The sequence below is a fragment of the Danio rerio genome, chromosome 10 (assembly GCF_052040795.2).
Source record: "Danio rerio strain M-AB ecotype USA chromosome 10, GRCz13ab, whole genome shotgun sequence".
NCBI classification, from domain to species: Eukaryota; Metazoa; Chordata; class Actinopteri; order Cypriniformes; family Danionidae; genus Danio; species Danio rerio.
In genome coordinates, this window is record NC_141030.1 from 35867048 (window position 1) to 35886492 (window position 19445).

General features: G+C 37.6%; 1 protein-coding gene across 1 annotated transcript in view; it reads left to right on the forward strand.

Annotated features, from left to right (window-relative positions):
- lhfpl6 (LHFPL tetraspan subfamily member 6) overlaps positions 1–19445 on the forward strand; it is a 244718-nt gene that overhangs the window by 173082 nt on the left and 52191 nt on the right. The gene's annotated exons all lie outside the window — the stretch shown is intronic.

Sequence of the window (19445 nt, forward strand, 5' to 3'; positions counted from 1 at the left end):
GTCCATGGTTTGTTCTTATATGTATATATTATTATGGTGTAATGTCTCGGCTGTGTTTTTAAGAACGCCAAATTCTTTGTTTTTATTCTCCTGGCTTGTACACGAGCAAGTGACATATCTCTGTAAACCAAAATAGTTCAGCTGCGAGTGTAGCTTCAACTTTTGATAACCTTTTGTCGTGTTAGGTACCTTTTCGAAAAATGGTATGGTACGGTTCGCTTTTTGGCACCTTTTGACAGTGGAAACCACCATAAAAGCGTACCAAAGCAAAGATTTTGAGCTAGACTGAAAGTATACTAAACAGTATTGTAACGGGATCAGTCAGGCTTTTTACTTCTAATAAATATTCTAAAAGCAGTAGTTCAAGCTTAGATATTGGTCTAAATTTTGTTCTTCTTGGCTTTTTAACAACACATCTAAACAACATCCTTTAACAATCTTGTAAACAAACGGTATATATATATATATATATATATATATATATATATATATATATATATATATATATATATATATATATAGAGTACAAAAATAAACTCCTGCAAGTCTTGAAAGAGATCAAGCTTCAGTCAGGTAAGAAAAAGTAACACAAAAAAAAAAAAACCTAACACTACGGTAACTAGTTACATAACTCAATATTGTAATGCATTACTTTCAAAATTAACTAATCCCCAACAAGTAAACTACTTGCAACCCGTACATGACAACAGTAAACTTGCAAGTATAAGAACACACAACCAGAGATGACAAAAGTACACATTTGCTTTACTCAAGCAGAAGTACAGATACTCATGTTTAAAACAACTCTGGTAAAAGTTGAAGTACTCACTACTCGCTACACTTTTGTACTCAAGTAAAAGTAAAGTACGGGCTCAAAAATGTACTTAAGTAAAAAGTATTCATTACTATACCTGTTTTGGTTTTACGGTGATAACTACACTGCTCATCTACATCTATACAAAATAACGTACATTTTAAAAAATGTATTTACTTATTTTTTAAATAGCCAAGCAAACATCATTATTCAGTATTGTTCAACAACACTGCTCAAAAAGTTGCCCTGTCAATCATCAGCTGGACACAAAACTTAACTTTACGGCTGTTAAGAAAAGCTGCCATACTCATTCATATACTCTAGAACATAATTCTGTAGGCCATATTTTTATAACAAATAAATGTATTAAAAATGAACACTTTATTTTGTCATAAAAACATATTTTTATTTTTTTCATTTTTTAATTCTTTTTTGTTTGATAATGATTTGAATACATTTGTTTTTGTTTTTTGCATTATACTAAAGCAGCTTCATTTTCTTTAAACAACAACTCTTGCAGCCCATATGATTTCACTTTGTTTTATCGGATAAAGTCATTATTGCGGTTAATATATATATATACATAATCTTTTTTCATGTGATAAATCGATCGTTTTGCATCATATTTTTATTCATTAATCACCTTGTATTGTTCTAATCTATCTAACAAATTTAAATGAAGATAACATTGTAGCCTATATAACATGTTAAAACTATAAAACCGTATCAATTCTGTACTAGGAAATATGAAGTTGTTGGAAACAAAGAAAAGAAATCTCAATTCATAACGTGTTCAGAATGTATATTGTTGCTTTAGTACTAACTGTACAAATACTGACAAATAAAAAGTACATGATTGTTAAAGTTTTTTTTTTTTTGGTATTAGACTAAAAGTTTAGAAGAGGACAAAATAATTTAACCCCATTTGAGAGCCAGATTTAAACAGAAATGTTTCTCTTGTTTACCAGTGATCCGAAACGCTTCTTATCACTCAGCATAAACATGCCGAAAAGCTGCGCACTGCAAAAAATGCATTAAAATGAAAGTAACGAGCCTGATTTAAAAATGGAAGGAGTAGAAAGTACAGATATTTGTGTAAAAATGTGAGTAAAAAGTTATCAGAAAAGTAAGTAGTGGAGTAAAGTAAAGATACCAGAAAAAAAAATCTACTTAAATACAGTAATGAAGTATTTGTACTTTGTTACTTCCCATCTCTGCACACAACAAATTACACTTACTAGTATCCTACAAATACTGCTCATACACTAAAGGGTATAAGAAAAAGCACACTTGCATGTATACTTCTAGCACATACTTAAAGCATACCTCACATATGGTTGCATAAATGTACTTTAAATGAACTTGGATTATATTGGTTTATTGTAAAGAACTGCAAAAACAAAACCGCACTGGCTAATTGTTTCTATCTACAGTTTTAACATAGTTGTCTTTAATTTAAGTTCCTCGTCTTGAGCAAATAACAATTTAGCACAATTACTGGTGACGCTCCTATAAATCATCTCACACTTGTTTTTGTTCCGACTAAGTGCACAAGAACTGGTCTCTCAAACTCAAAAACCCTGAGAAAGTGTTTGTTTGGACATCACAGGCTAATAAATAGCACTAGCGAAACCTCAGCGCTTGGCACAACGTGCTCAACTTATTCCAGCGTTTAATTATCCATTACTCAAGGGCCCGTGAGTATGACTGTTGTTTTATTCAGGGTTTTACTGCAACAGAAAGGATGAGGTAGATGGAGTGAAACATTTCATGAAAACAATTCAGGCTCGCTTTCAAATTTCTCCCATAATTGCGTCTCATGGTACGGCCAGGGCGGAAAGGGATTTTCAAGGGGTTAGCGTTAAGACAAGACTTTTGGCTTCAGCTCTGTTTTAACACTTTGAGGTCATCAGGCAAGCACATGTTCTCGATGTTGACCGTGACTGTAAGAGCACAAACTCGGACAGAAAAGCCAGACAGAGAGGCCGGTTAAACTTCAGAGGTTTGCAGCGTTAAGTTTATTTGCGGTAGTCAAGAAATCAGTGCGGGGGTGATTAGCACGTATTTTGAGAGGATTTTAATGATGAAAGTGCGCAGTTCGTATACAGAACAGTTTCGCCTTGTTAGCTCGCCAAGCTGTTGTCATGGACTCATAAGGGTTTTTCATGTGGAGACTGCTCTCAGGCCAAGAACAACGCTGCTGTTTTCTTACATGAAGAGGAAAATCCTGTGACAGAAAATCATTTGTAAAAAGGGACCGCTGAGAAGGAAGCAACATGCTCGTACATCACTTTTAAAGGCCATTACAACCCAAATACAATTTACAGATAGTAGCAGCAAGAGCATTACTTCCTGTCCTCCCTATCAGTGTTAAACCAGACACTGATGCAGATTAGGGTTTACACTACAGGCCTTGAAACTAACTTGAAACCTGACCCACAGAGGAATTACCAACCTATGTAAAACATGACGTCACACGGGTGCCCGGTAGAAAAAAAAAATACCGGTTGCAATAGCAAACATGTCATGTTGTGCAAATTCGAAGTCCAAAAATAGAATAGTCTTAAGTTTTATCGTACACCCCACTGCTTTTAATGCCAACAGCAGAAGTCTTTGGCTAAAAGGGAGCTGAATTGAGTGAGGACCTGATTAAAATGCTGGACTCTACAGTTCTCATGTTATATCAGGTAAGTTCACGCTATGCTGAATCATACACGTTACTCATTTTTGATTGCAGCAATGATTTCAGCAAAAAGAGTTAAAAATGGTTTATTAAACTGCAGACACTGAATGCTTAGAATTAAATGTAAAAGTGCAAGTTCCCATACCCTGCAGTACAGATGCAGTTCACTGTCAGAATGTAGTTTTTTTGCTCGTTGATGATTACCCAGGCCTTGTACAGTTCTGTTTTCTTTCTTTGTCTTTGGCTAGGCAGAACCTCGGTTTTTAGCACTACAAAGTTTTGAGTCTGGTATTCATGGAGCATTATGCTCATGATCACACAGAACAATATTGCAGACACTGAAAAACTTTAAGTCCATTAACTTCTCTTGTAAAATCAGTTGGAGCTTCAATGAGATTGTATATTTTGTGCTGGATGCTTGACCATTTCGTCTTATCCAATATCCTTAGGGAGAGTGCTATTGCAAATGGACCTGTCAGACGAATGCTGCCCACTTTAGTGTTAATTTTGCCGAATAACTGTGCTTATGACTGGGTGACAAGCTGTTATAATATACTGAAAGTATAATGTATTAATATATATAATATGTAATCAATATAACTTATTTCTTAGACAACAACAAACTTTGTACCGCATCGAATGTCATTCCCTTGCTGTAAATGCTAGCGCTCCTGTTTTTGTTCAGTTGAAGATCTGTTGAATGTTTACAAACTAGTAATTCGTCTATAAAACAATCTCATACACAGCATGACTTTTTACTGACAGTCTGACACTCACCAGCTAATGCTGTTAATGCTAATATCCAGGCAGCCAATCACATTTCAACCACCCATGGTTAATAGACAATGACTGCATCCCGAAATATACTTCCTTACTATATAGTATGCTAAACTCTGTATTTGAGCCGAGTAGTATGTCTGAATTTTTAGAATTTGAAAATCAGTATGCGAGAAGTACCCGGATGGCCTACTACTTCTAACTTGAATTGCTTAGCTTCTGTCTCCTGCTATCCTGATCCAGGATCTTCTTGAGATCTCTTTTAATCAGGCTCATTATTAGATTTACTTGTGGTTTAAAAAAATAATAATAACTGCTTGACTGCCTCTTTGGAATTTTGAAAATACAAGTATTATTAAGGGAGGCCACTATGAAAGTATTTTTTTTCGCTGCTAACTAATAAGAGTGATTGTAAACGTAAAAAAGTTGACAAGTAAAGGCTGATTTATACTTCTGCGTCAAACACCGCCGTATGCTACAGCCGTGGCCGTCGCCGTCACTGACGTGAACCTCTCAAAAAATGTAACTACATGTCGCAACAACGCGTAGCGTAAGCTCTGTGATTGGTCGGCTTTAGTCTGGGCGGGACCGAGAGCCGCGCGAATGGCACGAACCCAATGTAGCGATTGTTTATAAGTGTGGAGTCCCGTGAAGGAGCTCCGGATGGAAAGTTTTGTTTTGTGTTTACCTCATAGTTAAAGTTGTTGCACGTACGCCTGTTCCTGCCTCAAAATGAGCGAGTTTGCGCCACTTGTACATCCCGGAAGTGTTCAGGAAAAGCAAAAAAGCAGCGAAGAAACTCGACACAGAGGAACATTTACACCTCACTGCCAACTAGCATTTCGAAAGTGTTAATGCAGACCAACAGAGACAGCGCGCAGAAGTATAAATGCACAGCCATGCGCGTTGCCTGCACCGTGGGTTACGCCGGTAACTTGACGCAGAAGTATAAATCAGGCTTAAGAAAGTTTCGCTTATTTGCGGTAGTCAAGAAATCAGTGCGGGGATTTGTCAAATTTGATTGGTCATAAATGGTAATTGGTCGAATATGATTGGATGTAATAATGATCGGTCGAAAGTGACAACCTTTACGTGTGTACACACACTCACAAAATCCACACAACTTTGAACTGCTCTTTTTCACTCAGACATTCTCTCTCACACACACATGCAGGCATTCACCACAAAAGTTAATGCTGAATAAAGTAAAAAAAAAAAAAAAAAACAGAACGTAAAACACAAATATCTGACATTTCCCGGAAAAGGATTTGGCAAGATCTGGCTAAAATTAAGCACTGGTCGTAGGAAAAATGATTGGAGCTGATAAATATGCAGCAAGGTTTTGAACCTTAGTACGCCATTATATTCCGATATTATAATGTAGTGCTTTTAAATCATTGCAGGGGAATTCTTTGTTCCCAGCATTAATGTGGGACTGTTAAAAGGTGTAAAGCGGGCTCTGGCTGGTCTCTGTACATGTCTAAGTTCTGTCCTGTTTGTGGGGGCAGGTAGGGGAAAAAGAGAGGAAATAGCCATCTTATGCAGGTGGGAGGGGAACCTCAGCACCCACAGCTAGTTCTGTCGACAGACTCAAGGACGCCTCTGTCAGTTGTGTGCCCTGTCCTGGCAGCTGAAGGGGGGGTTTGGGATTTTGGTCGCCCCTGTCCTCTCTCTGTCAAAGAGTCCTGAGCTATCATCAACACCAGGGACTTTCAACTGATGAGTGAGAAGACACATGACTGGGTACCCCGTTAAACTAGGACGGCTAACATGGATGTGCTGGGAATGTGGAAGTCCCACAATCTGTCTTACACAAACACTTACTCTCTTAGCCAGTAGCAATACCTGTCACACACACCTTTAAAAGAGAGCAAAGGTCTTCCTGTCATGAGGTTGAAGTGTAGGCCACTAATCATAGACGGACACAAGTAACTATAACGGGAACACAACTGAAATAGACATTTTGGCAGATACTGATAGCCTGTGTAACAGAGGCCGGCTAGAAATGAGCTCTGTAAGTGAAGTGTTCCTGCCATCCATGATGGAATCACTTTAGGGATCAACGCTAGACTCAAAGAAATGCTGCATTGTTTTAACCCAACCTTGAGTCAAATATGGACAAACCATTGTTGGATTATTTGTCATTGATATGTAAATTACACTTTTTTATTCTTTTTTTTTTTAAATGAACAAATTAGATTTTGAACTATATACAACAAAGCCCGAGATCCACCCAACAGAAGATCAAATATAATAAAAACAGTAATTAGGTGCAATTAGGGATGGGTCGATAGACAATGCCATCGTCCATCACAGATGGCTGATAGACATCACGATGCTAAGCCGGCATCACATTCCTTTGCTCCGCCCCCATAGCAGCAGCAACCCGCTTGCAAAAAATACACACTTAGGCCCCATTTACACTAATACATCTTATTTTTAAAATGGCATTTTAGAACAAAAACAATTCACATCCATCTCAAAAGTCCTCCTTTCACACTATACCACTAAAAAAACACATCACGTGACCGCGCGTGCACACACACACACACACACACACACACACACACACACACACACACACACACACACACACACACACACACACACAAACACACACACACACACACACACACACACACACACACACACACACACACACACACACACTCTGTGCATATGTGCACATCTGAGCTCCAGGCAGTCAGCGGGCGATTTGAGCAAAAAAACAAAAAAAAAAACAAAAAGCAGTACACGTTGGACAGTTTATCAAGGATGTACCGCTGGATGGCGTCTCACTATAGCTGTTAAAGGTGATATTTAATTAATCTTGCCTCTATCTAATGACTCTTTTGTCTTTTGAATCTATCAGGTAACGTGTCACAGCTTCAGTACACTGCTTCAATCTTTTACTTTCACCGTTGTACTCAGTAATTTTACTGAAAACCTCAGATACTGTTGGTTGTGCACCTTTTTTTTACCAACCAAGTTTGTCAACACCATTATAACGACACAGATCACTCCGCCTATTCATGCCACGTGGAATGAATCATGTGGAAAAAGGGATTGACAGGTGGTAATTTGTGTGTAACTTATCTTTTTTTGTTTATGATTTGGGTACGGGTAAAACAAAGACCATGCGGGTCAGGCAGTTGAAACGGTAGGCTACAAATAATTAATTTGTTATAAATAAAATAAATAATTAATAAATAATTAATTTACTGTCGACTACGACAATGATGCCATCGTCTATTACGATGTTTCACATTAGACATTGTACAATACCAAATAGTTCGACATCACTTAACCCTAAGTTCAATAATAGACAAAATCAGGATTGAAACATGAAAACTGTACAGTAAAACTGGCACCATTTAATCTGGCTGTGGTATATTCCAAACTAATAATGTCCCGTAGATAAGAGTTTTCAAGTAAGATCCAACCATATCAGGACCATTTTTTTTTTTGAACAGAACAACGGATAGAATCCTTCTTTGGCTGATGGATAAACAGACTGATGATCTCCAGCAGGAGAAAAAGTAATGGGTTACATTGGATTTAAGTAAATTAGACTTTTTAACCAAACAGTTGGATTTGTTCATATGTGACCAAAAGTTGGGTCTAAAACAACGCAATCTCATGCCAATTTGTAACTTTTTTTTCATTTAGTGGCTAATTCATATTCATTTGTATGATCTTAATCTTACATTTCAGTACAATTTACTCATCTCTTATTGGAAATATGCATTGGGGTGCATATGCAAATTAAATCATATAATGATATGAGTTAGGCAATTTTCTGCCAATCCGTAAAATAATTATGCTTTTTCTTATGACCAAACAACCCAGCATTTTAGAGCAACCCCTCCAATGTTAGAGTTGCCAGTCTAAATCCCTCTTGGAGCATTTATTAGTAAACCTGCAGGGGCTAGATTGGTGCCATGACCCGGGTGGGAGTGAGGTTTGAGTGTACCGTAACAGAGGCCAGCTAGTAAAGAGTTATGCGGTAAACCTCACTCTCCTGGCCTCGAGAAGCACACTAGTGACTGACATTAAGAGCTGCAGTTTAGTGTCCTCGTTAACGTGCCCACCTCCCGTGCCAGAAATGTAGGCTTGGAGTGGTGCAAGACTGGAGGGGTTACATTGTTGCTGTGACCCAGATGGAAGGTTTAAGGGCAGGGGGTATATTGAGTCTGGCAGCCTCTCTGATCAGAGCCCTTGGGATCTTCTTAAAGGAACACTTCACTTTTTTTTTTGGAAATATTTCCATTTTTACAAGTCCCTTAGAGTTTAACAGTTGAGTTTTACCTTTTTTTTTATCCATTCAGCCAAGCTCTGGGTTTGGCAGAAGCGCTTTTAGCTTAGCATAGATTATTGAATCAGATTAGATCATTAGCAACTCGCTCCAAAAATTCAATAGAGTTTTGATGATTTTCCTATTTAAAGCTTTACTCTTCTGTATTTACATAGTGTACTAAGATTGAAGAAAAGTTGCTATTTTTTAAGTTGATATGGCTTAGAACTATACGCTCATTTCAACAAAATAACCAAGGACTTTGCTGCTGTATAATGGCTGGAGTAGGCACAATGATATTACACAGCACCTGAAAATAGTCCCCAGCTTGGTAACAAGGTAACAGCACTGCATAATATCATTATGGCAGCTAATAAAGTTCTCTGAGTTCTCACTTCTCTGGCCTAAATAGGCAATCTAATGAAAGATGACGGCTGTTTTGCCAACATAGGCTAATTCTGAAAACGTAGCCCTATGTTTCTGGAGATCGTGAATTATGTAGCCAGAGCTACGTATGGCTGCATTTTGTCTTTAAAATAAACGCAATATGGCGTTATGATGCCGTTCCTTTTCCTGCTTACCAGCTGAATGCTTACCTCCAAATTAACGGCTTTCCCGCTGCTATCAGTTTGTCCGGTCGCTTGACACGTATGTTGGCGGACTTGAGACACATAGTGGAGTTGACTGCAACAACAGGGTTCAGGTCCTGTGAAGAACAGTTCCAGAAAGTGGGTAAGACAAAAACAAAAGCTAAAAAATAAAAAAAACAAGTAAATAATGGTGAGAATGTGGTAAAAATCAGGGGCCTTTTCTTTTTCTGGATTACTTTTTAAAATACTGGGGTTTGGATTAGGAAAGGGTGTGTCAGTCGCTGCTTTTTACTCTACTATTGGATGGGTTCAGGAAAGGGGGGGTGGGGTGATTGGTGGGTTGGTCGATCAGTAAATTAGTCAGTCGACAGCGGCCTCTGGTGCATTTATGTGAGAACAGCTGAAGGAATAGCAATCGCAAGAGAAATTTGAGATCTGAAAAAGCGTACACATCGGCCTCTGGTGAAATCGTATGGGATGTATTTTGCTCTCTTCAGAAATGTATAAAGGGGTACATGATCAGAATGAGCCTGGGTTGTGTTTTGCGGTTCTCCTACACAACCATAATGATGAATTTGATCCTCAGTTAGAGCAGTTTGAATAGAATCAGAGTGGTTAAATTAGTGCAGGGGTGGCCAACCCTGTTTCTGGAGAGCCACCTTCCTGCAGATTTCAGTTGCTACCCATATCAAACACACCTGAACCAATTAATTATGACCTGAACACCACGTGATAATTACAGCCAGGTGTGTTTGATATGGGTTGCAACAGAAATCTGCAGAAAGGTGGCTCTCCAGGAACAGGGTTGGCCACCCCTAAATTAGTGGCATGGTCCGGATGGGAGTAAGGTTAAGGTCAGACCCTGATCAAGGCCCTTTGATTCTTTCTAACCCTTAGTTTGGCAAATCTGTTAAAAGGGGAGTGTGACAGTGGTAAGCTATTAATTATATTAATTATTAATACATTTCACTCCCTTGGCATCAAGAGGGACACAAGTCATTAATGCTGGAGAGTCTTTAGTGTCCTTAGAGTGCCAGCTTTCCACATCAAAGAAACCAGTTCAAAACCAACTTGGAATGGTGTGAGGACAATCAGAGGGGCTACATTGGTAACGGGCAGCATGGTGGCTCAGTGGTTTACACAATCACCTGTAGGCACCTGAAGGTCGATAGTTTAAGTCCTGGCTTGGTCAGTCGGCATTTCTGAGTGGAGTTTGCATGTTCATTCCGTGTTCGCGTGGGTTTCCTCCGGGTGCTCAGATTTCCCCCACAGTCCAAAGACATGTGATATAGGTGAACTGGATTAACTAAATTTCCCAGTTTCCCAGTTCTGGGTTGCAGTCGGAAGGGCATCCGCTTTGTAAAACATATGCTGGATAAGTTGGTGGTTCATTCCACTGTGGCGACCCCTGATGAATAAAGGGACTAAGTTGAAGGCAAATTAAATTAACATTGGTCCGTGGCTCAGATAAAAGTGAGGATATTGTGCTCATCTCCCATGCCAGAAATGCTAGTTCGACTCTACCTTTAAGTGGTGCAAGAAGAACTGGAGATTACAGCACTGTGTAAAAAAAAATACAAAAATGTTAAATTTTGTAACCTACATTAAACGCACACAACACAAACAGTACACTATTTTTAAATAAAAAAAATATATGTCTTGATATTAAAGCTGTTTTCAGCTAATTCAAACCTGTGCTGATAATTTAAAACAATCTAATAATAATATTTGGTTATGGTTATATGTTGTGCATTTTAAACCAAAAACAATTTCGGAGGATGTGTGCTTGGCTAAAAACACAACTTTATCTAATTTATATCATATTTAGTTTCTTTAAAAACAAGAGAATGTGCACCCTATGGCCAAATGCAGAGGTGCTGAAAACCTACCTCATTCTAAAAATATCATAGGAAAATAAATATTTTCGATCCGGCTTGAATAGCGCTGCTTCATTGCGGCAGATTAAGCGTAATTCAATTCAGAAGTTTCGGAGTGTTATTTCTCCAGTTTTGACCCGCTCACCTTGAAAACAGGACAGCCAAACCACATTTATATATTTGAACTCATAATTTCATGCAGTGTGTTTCCTCTGCCTAAAATTGCCCCAGTGTGCGCAAGCTGAAATATAAAACTACTTTGGCTTTATGAACAATTTGTAATCGAATTTGCTCTTAACCAAAAGATTTAAAATGTCTTTCAGCACACCTCTGTTTCTTTTTCCCGAGATTCTTTCGAACTAAGACCCCGATTATGTGCGAGATTTCCCATCTTTAGAAGTGCCAGCATCATGTCCTGTGTGGATGCTCAGAGGATTGACCTCATTTTGACCCCTGTAAAAGCAGGATTAGACTGGGACGGGAGCATAATGCGAGCAGCTCAAACTCACAGGGAGATTTCTCCCATCGCCGTGTCCTGACTCAAAGCCAGGCTGAAAACGGAAGCGGGACTATGAGCTAATGTGAGGCGAATGGCTCCAAAGGCCGAGACCCCCTTTGTTACGGGAGCTAATGTCTCTTTAACAGCAGAATCCACAGAAAAGGGCTGATTGTTCCGCCGTACAGAGGAACTAATTATTGTTAAAGGCATCTCTCGCTCTCAGATTGCTTCAAACTCAAAATGACCCGCGTGACACGGGAGAACTTTAATGGCGTGACAGAGAAAAGAAAGAGCAGTTTAATGGAGAGGAGCCCAAATCTATTGGGTTAATGTCAGCGGAGACCATAAACTGCCGGCCGTCCTATTGTGTGTGGCGTAGGCTAGATACTTATTGTCAGCGGGGGGGGACACAAAGAATTTGACTGGAATTGTAAAGGTATTGAGATGTACTGACCCGTACTGTAAATGGACTTTTGTGAAGCTGCTCTCTCTCCACCCTCCGGCTCTTTTGTCAGCAGCCGGAGCAGCGTGCTCAGTTAAATACTGTTTTGTCATCATTGTGACCCCCAGGCGTTTCGGGACAGGCTTCAGGCATGTTGCTATGGAGAAGCTTGATGCAAGCATTCCCGTCCTTCCTCATTCGGGAATCAAAAGTGGACACGGATTTGAAAGGAAGTCTGAAGGAACAGGATGGAGATTATTAGATCACAGATTGAGCTAGAGAATTTATTAAAGTTCTGGATGCTCAAATAAGTCTGCTGAAAGGAGAAGGCGGATTGTTGATTGATTTTAGAAATACTTTTATTCTAAACTTTTTCTCATGGCAACATTTGAAGAGTTCAGATACAAAAGCCGCTAAATGCCAGTTCTGCCAAAAATGAGATAAGGACACTGAGCGAATGCGTTAGGCATGTAGTACATGTTCAACAAATAGTTTTGCTTCAAATCATCTAAATCGCAGCGTCAGCACAAAAGTCTCTAAATGCTACTACTTGCCTTCGCCAACAAAAGCCGACATGTCCTGAGATTAGAAGACGTGAAGTGAATCATATGTCTTTTATAAGGAGACTGTTTTATTCCACTTTCAATTTAGATATTTAGATTTTAAAAAATGGGGTTTGAGCAATTGAATGAGACTGTCTGACTGTAAGTGAATGGCAAAAGAAAATGTCCCTTACCTCAAAACTATGTGCATTATAAGAAAAAGAAAACACACTGTACAGTCGGAAGTGTAAATTGCATTCCTAATGTTTTTTTGCACAGTGGTGCTACTTTAAATGTGTCCGATTTACTATACATTAAACGGCAACTCCATTTCACGAAAGACGAAGTTAAAATACTGTTCGAAAATTGAAAACGAGACGAAAAACCAAGACCAAGACCTTGAGTATAGTGAGAATGAATGAATGACAGCTGCTGAAAGTGTCTGAGAGACATCCCCTTTTTGCACAGTAGACCTTGTGTTTTATTTGCTAATGTAAGCTATTTTTTTTAAATATAAATGTAATGTATAAAACTATACATTATTTATATTACTTCATATTACCTATACGCCTGATAAGCTTTTCATATTAAGCTTTTTATAATATTGGACAATGCACAAATATTGATGTTTCACAATGTTTTTACATAAACTATAATACTTGAATCTACCAAGTTTACAATGTTTACATTGTTCTACCTACATTAAATCTAAATCCCAAATATCAGGAATGACAACAGATTGTTAAGATTTAATTGATGTCAGTTTTAATGTTATTGATTAATGCACTTACTTTACAGACTTCATTCTTTTATTTTCCTTCTACTCTTTCCCTGGTTTATCACAGCGGAATGAACCACCACTTACTTGACAGATTTTTTATATTTTGAATTTTTTATATTTGGTGTTTTATGTTTAGTAAAATAATTTGTAATTAAATATTTTGTGATTTTCAACTAACTATAATGTATTGTCCCAATAGTTGGATTTAGAGGTTTTTGCAAAAAAAAAAAAAAGCAGAAGTGGATTTAGCTGGTTTTGATGCAAAAGAAAATCTACCTTGTTAAAAACAAAGAATTGTCTAAAGTGACATTTCTGAAAAAAAGTAATTTTATTTACCAGCTAATAACTTTTTCATTACCTATAAAATAAAACTTCTGAACCTAATTATAGGAGCCTGATAGAAATTGCTCATTTACAAAAAAAAAAGAGGTCTGATGGATTTAGAGGGGTTTGCATCTGAACTCCTAATTTTTGCTGTTGTTTTTGCTCTTTAGTTAACTATGCAAAGGATTTTAATGTTCCAACATGTTTTCTTAAATAATTAATTGTTTGCACAAATATAATGGAATGATTTCTGAAAGACCATTTGCCAGAAAATTTGCATTGGATCACTGGAATAAATTACATGATAAAATATAACCATATAAGAAAAATCAATTAAAATAATATTGAATAAAAATGATATTACCAAATAAATGCAACAATGGTGAGAACACTTATTCCAGCATTAAAACACATTAATGTAAAGCCTGATCTCATGAGGAAACATAACTATTTTACGTCTTGTAAGTTTAGTGGCTAATTCGTACGAGTTCATTCATATGAAAATGTACGATTTAAAAAGGGGGCGTGGCATCAACCCCCACCCCTAAACCCGCCGAATTGCCGTGAGATTGTGTTGAAAGCTCAGCTGCATTTAAAGGGACATACTCAAAAATGGCATGTTTTTGTATTTACCCAAATAGGGCTAAATTCGACAAGCTATAAAAAGTTATCTGTGTGGTATTTTAAACTGAAACTTTACAAACACATTCTGGGGACACCAGAGGTTTATCTTAATTTATTAAATGTGCTATGAATAGAGGCATAATATGTCCCCTCTAAAAGGGACGAAGGGAAGTGTGTGGAGTCCGTAAGAGCAGCTGGCCCTGAAAATTACTCTCAGCAATCACAGGGCGCAACATAAGCCAAACGTGATTAAGTTCAATCCCGTTCTAATAAAGGCACACATATGGAACCCTAGCTGGGGTTGGCAGAGGCCCCAGTCAAACAGTGCCCATTTAAAACGCTCCCAGGGTCGCCTCCCTTTCACCAGTCACTACCTCTAATACCCCCCCTCACGCTGATTGTAACTCCATTATTTCAAGTGGAAACCTTTCACTCTCACCTCAGCCTTTCTGATTCACAGCAATTACACAGACTCATGTTGACTTTTCCCAATGTGTGCAACTCCTGTTTTTATACTGTAGAAGCTGAATTACAGTACTGTATACTTTGGTCTACTTCGGTCAGTGTTTCCCTGTTTAGGCTAGTAGCTTAATGCTTCATAGTATTTTGTAGCTGAGCTGAATTTATTCAAGCAAAACTGTTTGTGATTGGTGTTCGTGTATTCAAAAGATATATATATTTTTGATGCTTGTTTAAACAGTTTATTTAAAAAATGAGCTGATGCACCACAATTCTTGAGATTTTTTGGGACAGCTTAATTGTTTCATGTTTAATCCACTTAAATTTGTAAAAACAATTAAGTTAACTCTAACTGTGTTGTGACAACATAAAGAAATAGTCTGGAACCCATATTTTTTACATTGTGGATATATAAACTTTTAAAACCATATAGTAACTTATAACTAGCTATGTTTCCATCCACCTATTTTTATGCACATTTTAGAGAAGCGACTAAAAAAAAGGTTGATGGAATCGCCAAGATGTGCATAAATTTTGAACATGCGCAAAAACAACATATGCGCATAACTGAGTAGGATAAGCTTTTTATTTGATAAGAAAAGATGCACATAAACTATGATGAAAACACTTTTACTGAACAAATTCCAGTGTGCTCATAAAAAAAAGTGGTGCAAATGTGCACGTCTATGCAAATAAACATTACACTATTTGCAATATTTAATATTCCCCATCTTTACAGAAAATGTAAGTATTTAAAATATAAAGTCTGTTAACTAACTAGTGTTGGTAATGTCCCATCCTTCAGAAACACAGTTAAACTTAAAGGCCGGCTCACACTCTGGGATTTTTTATAATCCTGGGGTGCGTTTTCCGAACAACGACGTAACTCAGGGCTGAACTACCATGGTAGATGCATCGTTTGGGAAAAGAATGCCATAGTGACGAGTGTTTCCCAAAACGCATAGTTTCTCGGTCGCAGATCCATCGCTTGAACCATGTTAGTTATAACGTAAAACGCCCAAAATGACACTCTAAACAGGGTGGAAAAACTACTTTTTTACAGAAGAACCCCATCATTTCTATGTGCAAATTATATTGTTTTACATAAACACTCATTTAAATAAAATCCAATATTAGATTGAATGCACTCGTTTTCTATATTAACTGAAATGGCAAATGGCACATATATGTTTCCTTTACAAACGTTATTGAGAATGACATATCCTGTTCTAAAATCACTTACAAAATTTAACACATATTCTAATATCATAAAAACTTTATAAATAAATAAATACTGAGGCGATTTATTATAAAATGAAATGTAATATTTATTATATATTAGGAAATAAAAAATCATAATTTAATAATATTAATATTAATTATGATGATGATGATAATAATAATAATAATTATTATTATTAAGTTGGTTATTGTTTATTTTATTTTGTTTTTTTTTAGAAAAGTTTACTTTTACAATTTGACACTTGTAAACCACAGCAAAAAGTTTTAACCGACAGGCCCATGTCATATCAGTACAGATACTTAATAAGTATAAATTAAAATAATTAATGTATGGTTTTTGTTTTCACAAACTTTGGAGACGTAACAAATTCTGCTTTTAAATAATAGGCCACCTATATCTTTCGCTTGAGGCTGTGTTCAAGATGACATCAATATTTTCAAAGTGCACTGCGAAGAGAGCACAAATGTAAACATGAAGATCGCTAAAACTGCTTTAATGCTTTTTTATTTTTAATCATTGGAAGTTTAAATGTTAGAAGGTTCTAAATTAATAGGGCATAGGGGGGATAAGTAGGAATAGAATACAACCAGGAACTACGTTTCAAACTACAGCTCCAGGGACCTCATGTATCAACGCTGCGTACGCACAAAAACATTGCGTACGCAAGGTTTCACGCTCAGAATCGCTCACGTTTGGATTTACTAACAATGAACTGAACGTGGGAATGTGCGCAGGTTCACGGCAGCTTTTTGGCAGGCGTACGCACATTTTTTGTGCGTGTCTGTTTTATTTCCATTGGCGACGCCTAGAGGCAGTTGTGTTAAATTCTTCTCTACAAAGTGTCTGAGCCTTGCAATGGCAGCTGTATGAGACGGGTTCATCTAGTAGGTATGTAAGATTTCCATACCATACATTTGACCAGCTAAACATTAAAGCACAATTTGCAGCGGTCGCCTGTTTTCCCAATGTAATCTGAGCGATCTACTGCACGCACATTGCTATAAAGACACTATCTGAAGATGAATTTGCAAGCGTGAATCAGAAACATTTCCATTCAATAAATGTGCAAATAAAATATGATGCACAAACTTATTATTGATTCCTACTAGTCTTTCTCGTGATAAATAGTAGGCAAAATATGATATGTAGCGGGGGGGAAAAAAGAAGATAGAGTTCATCAGACGCTGGATTCGAGCCGAGTTCATGCTTGAACGTGTCAAAACATGACCACATGCGTCTTACGAGCGCGCCACTGAGACTGTTCAGAGTACTGCAACAGTTTACAGATATAAACCAGACTATTTTTTTTTTAATGCACTCAGTGCGATGTTCAGACCCAACTGTGTCAACCGCATCAGCTTAACTCTCCCACTCTATTTTTTTTTCTTTTGTTGTTAATTCCGAAAAACAAACTTGCAAATAACACCGCTTTTCTCCGATCTACCTCCGAAAGCAGCACCTCCGATTCACATTCTGTTCAAATTTTCTCTTTTTGCTTGCTTTTGCCATTGCTTTTTCGTTGGGTTTTGCCATTAGCATAGTCATTAGCATATTCATACGGGGGAGGAGGCAGGGAGGGGTTTTGTGCTCGTGCATGTTGCGCTCAGTTTTACGTTCATTCGGATGTACAAAAGAATATGCGTGAGAGTCAGCGTACGCAGTGTTTCATACATCTGAATTTTTTTCTGCGTACGCACATTTACAGCTTTGTGCGTACGCAATGTTTTAGTAAGATTTCCACGCAAGTCTTCGTACATGAGGCCCCAGATCTGTAGTTGCAAGCGCTCAAGTTTGCGAATGTTCGTTGGAGCGATGAAGTTGGGAAACGACAAATCAACAAACTGTGCTTGTAACGACGGAACCTGCGACCTTAGTTGGCGAACGATGGTTTCAGGAAACGTACCCCAGAATGATTGTTGCATGTCAGACTGCACAAACATGGCTCTTATGTCACACTGTAAGATCTCAGCTGTCATATTGTCAGACTGAACGACGATGAAGACGCGCCAAACATGAAAGAAAACACCCGCGGAGTTCACTATCTCGCATTCTGAAATGATTCCTCACAGCAAACTTAAACAATCTGTAGTGGGAATTTTGCACACAGTGTCTCAATAATAACACCATGAAGAAAAAAACTGTTTTGATATTTACCCGCGGTCATTTGAATTGTAGCTTGGATTGCGTCATCAAATTAGGAGCTCCTATTGGTTTTTGGATTGATGCTAATCGCAGCTGTTGTCACACAGCAGGAAAGTGCCTGAAATCTTCTGACACTGCCAGAACTTCATCGAAGGAACAATCTGATCGCAACGGGCTGTCAGTGAACATGTCAAACCAGCAATCATAGATCAACGATTTTCGGATTTCAGGAATCTTTCAGGATTTCCCAAATTTGTCTCAGATGACAAAATCGTGGCTGAAATCTCACAGTGTAAGCAGGGCTTTAGAGTTAAAGATCCAGTGTTTTGTGTTTTAAAGACATTAGATAGACTTCCAAATATAGGCTGAATGTGGCTGTCAGTAAAAATCTAATACACATTTAACAATAGTCCAAAAACAGACTAGTAATCAAATAGACAGTATGGACAGACTTCATGTGTGTGTTCATTCATTCCTGCCTATTTTTGCACTATTATTAGAAGTCTATTTGATTTTCACTGACAAAGTTAGCTTTGTTTTAGCGAAGACATCTTTGTTTGGATTTCTGTTAGATGTCTTTTAAACACAAAATTATTTTCTGTGGATGCCTATAAAGTATATTTTGTGCCTATATATATTATTTAGCGACATTCTTCAGCATTTTATTCAACAACAACGTCCACACACAGTGGCGCAGACATTGGACGTTTTTAGACTATTATCTTTATTGCTACATCCAACATCATAACATCTGTAATGTTTTTTTCTTTAGTGGAGTGCAGCAGAGAGTAAACTGAAATGGTGCAGTGATGCTGTAGGTGGGAATGTCCTGATTATGGGGTGGTAATCAGTAACAAAATACAGATTTTCATTCATTCATTCATTTTCCTTTGGCTTAATCCTTGATTTATCAGGGGTCGCCGACAACTGAATGAACCGACAACTACTCTGTCATATGTTTTACGCAAAGGATGCCCTTTCAGCCACAACCCAGTGCTGAGAAGATTACAAATACTCTAACTACTTTAATTGAGTGTTTGTTTGTTTTTTCTCAGGGATTGTAATAAGTAGCTTTAAAAATATGTTCTTTTATTTGAGTACATTTAAGGTGCTGTATTGGTACTTTTATTGCACTATTTACCTTCAACCTGCAGTCACTACTTTATTTGTTCTTGTCTACATTAATTGGCTAAGTAGAATAGCCAATCCCATGTGTTTCTCATCCAACAAAATCTTGAAAAATTGCATCAACTCAAATGCTTTATCAATGCAGCAAACCTGTACAGTTTGGAGAAAATAAGTGTGCAAAAAGATGCAAAATTGGTATGTGCAATGACGGAAAGACTGTTTAGAC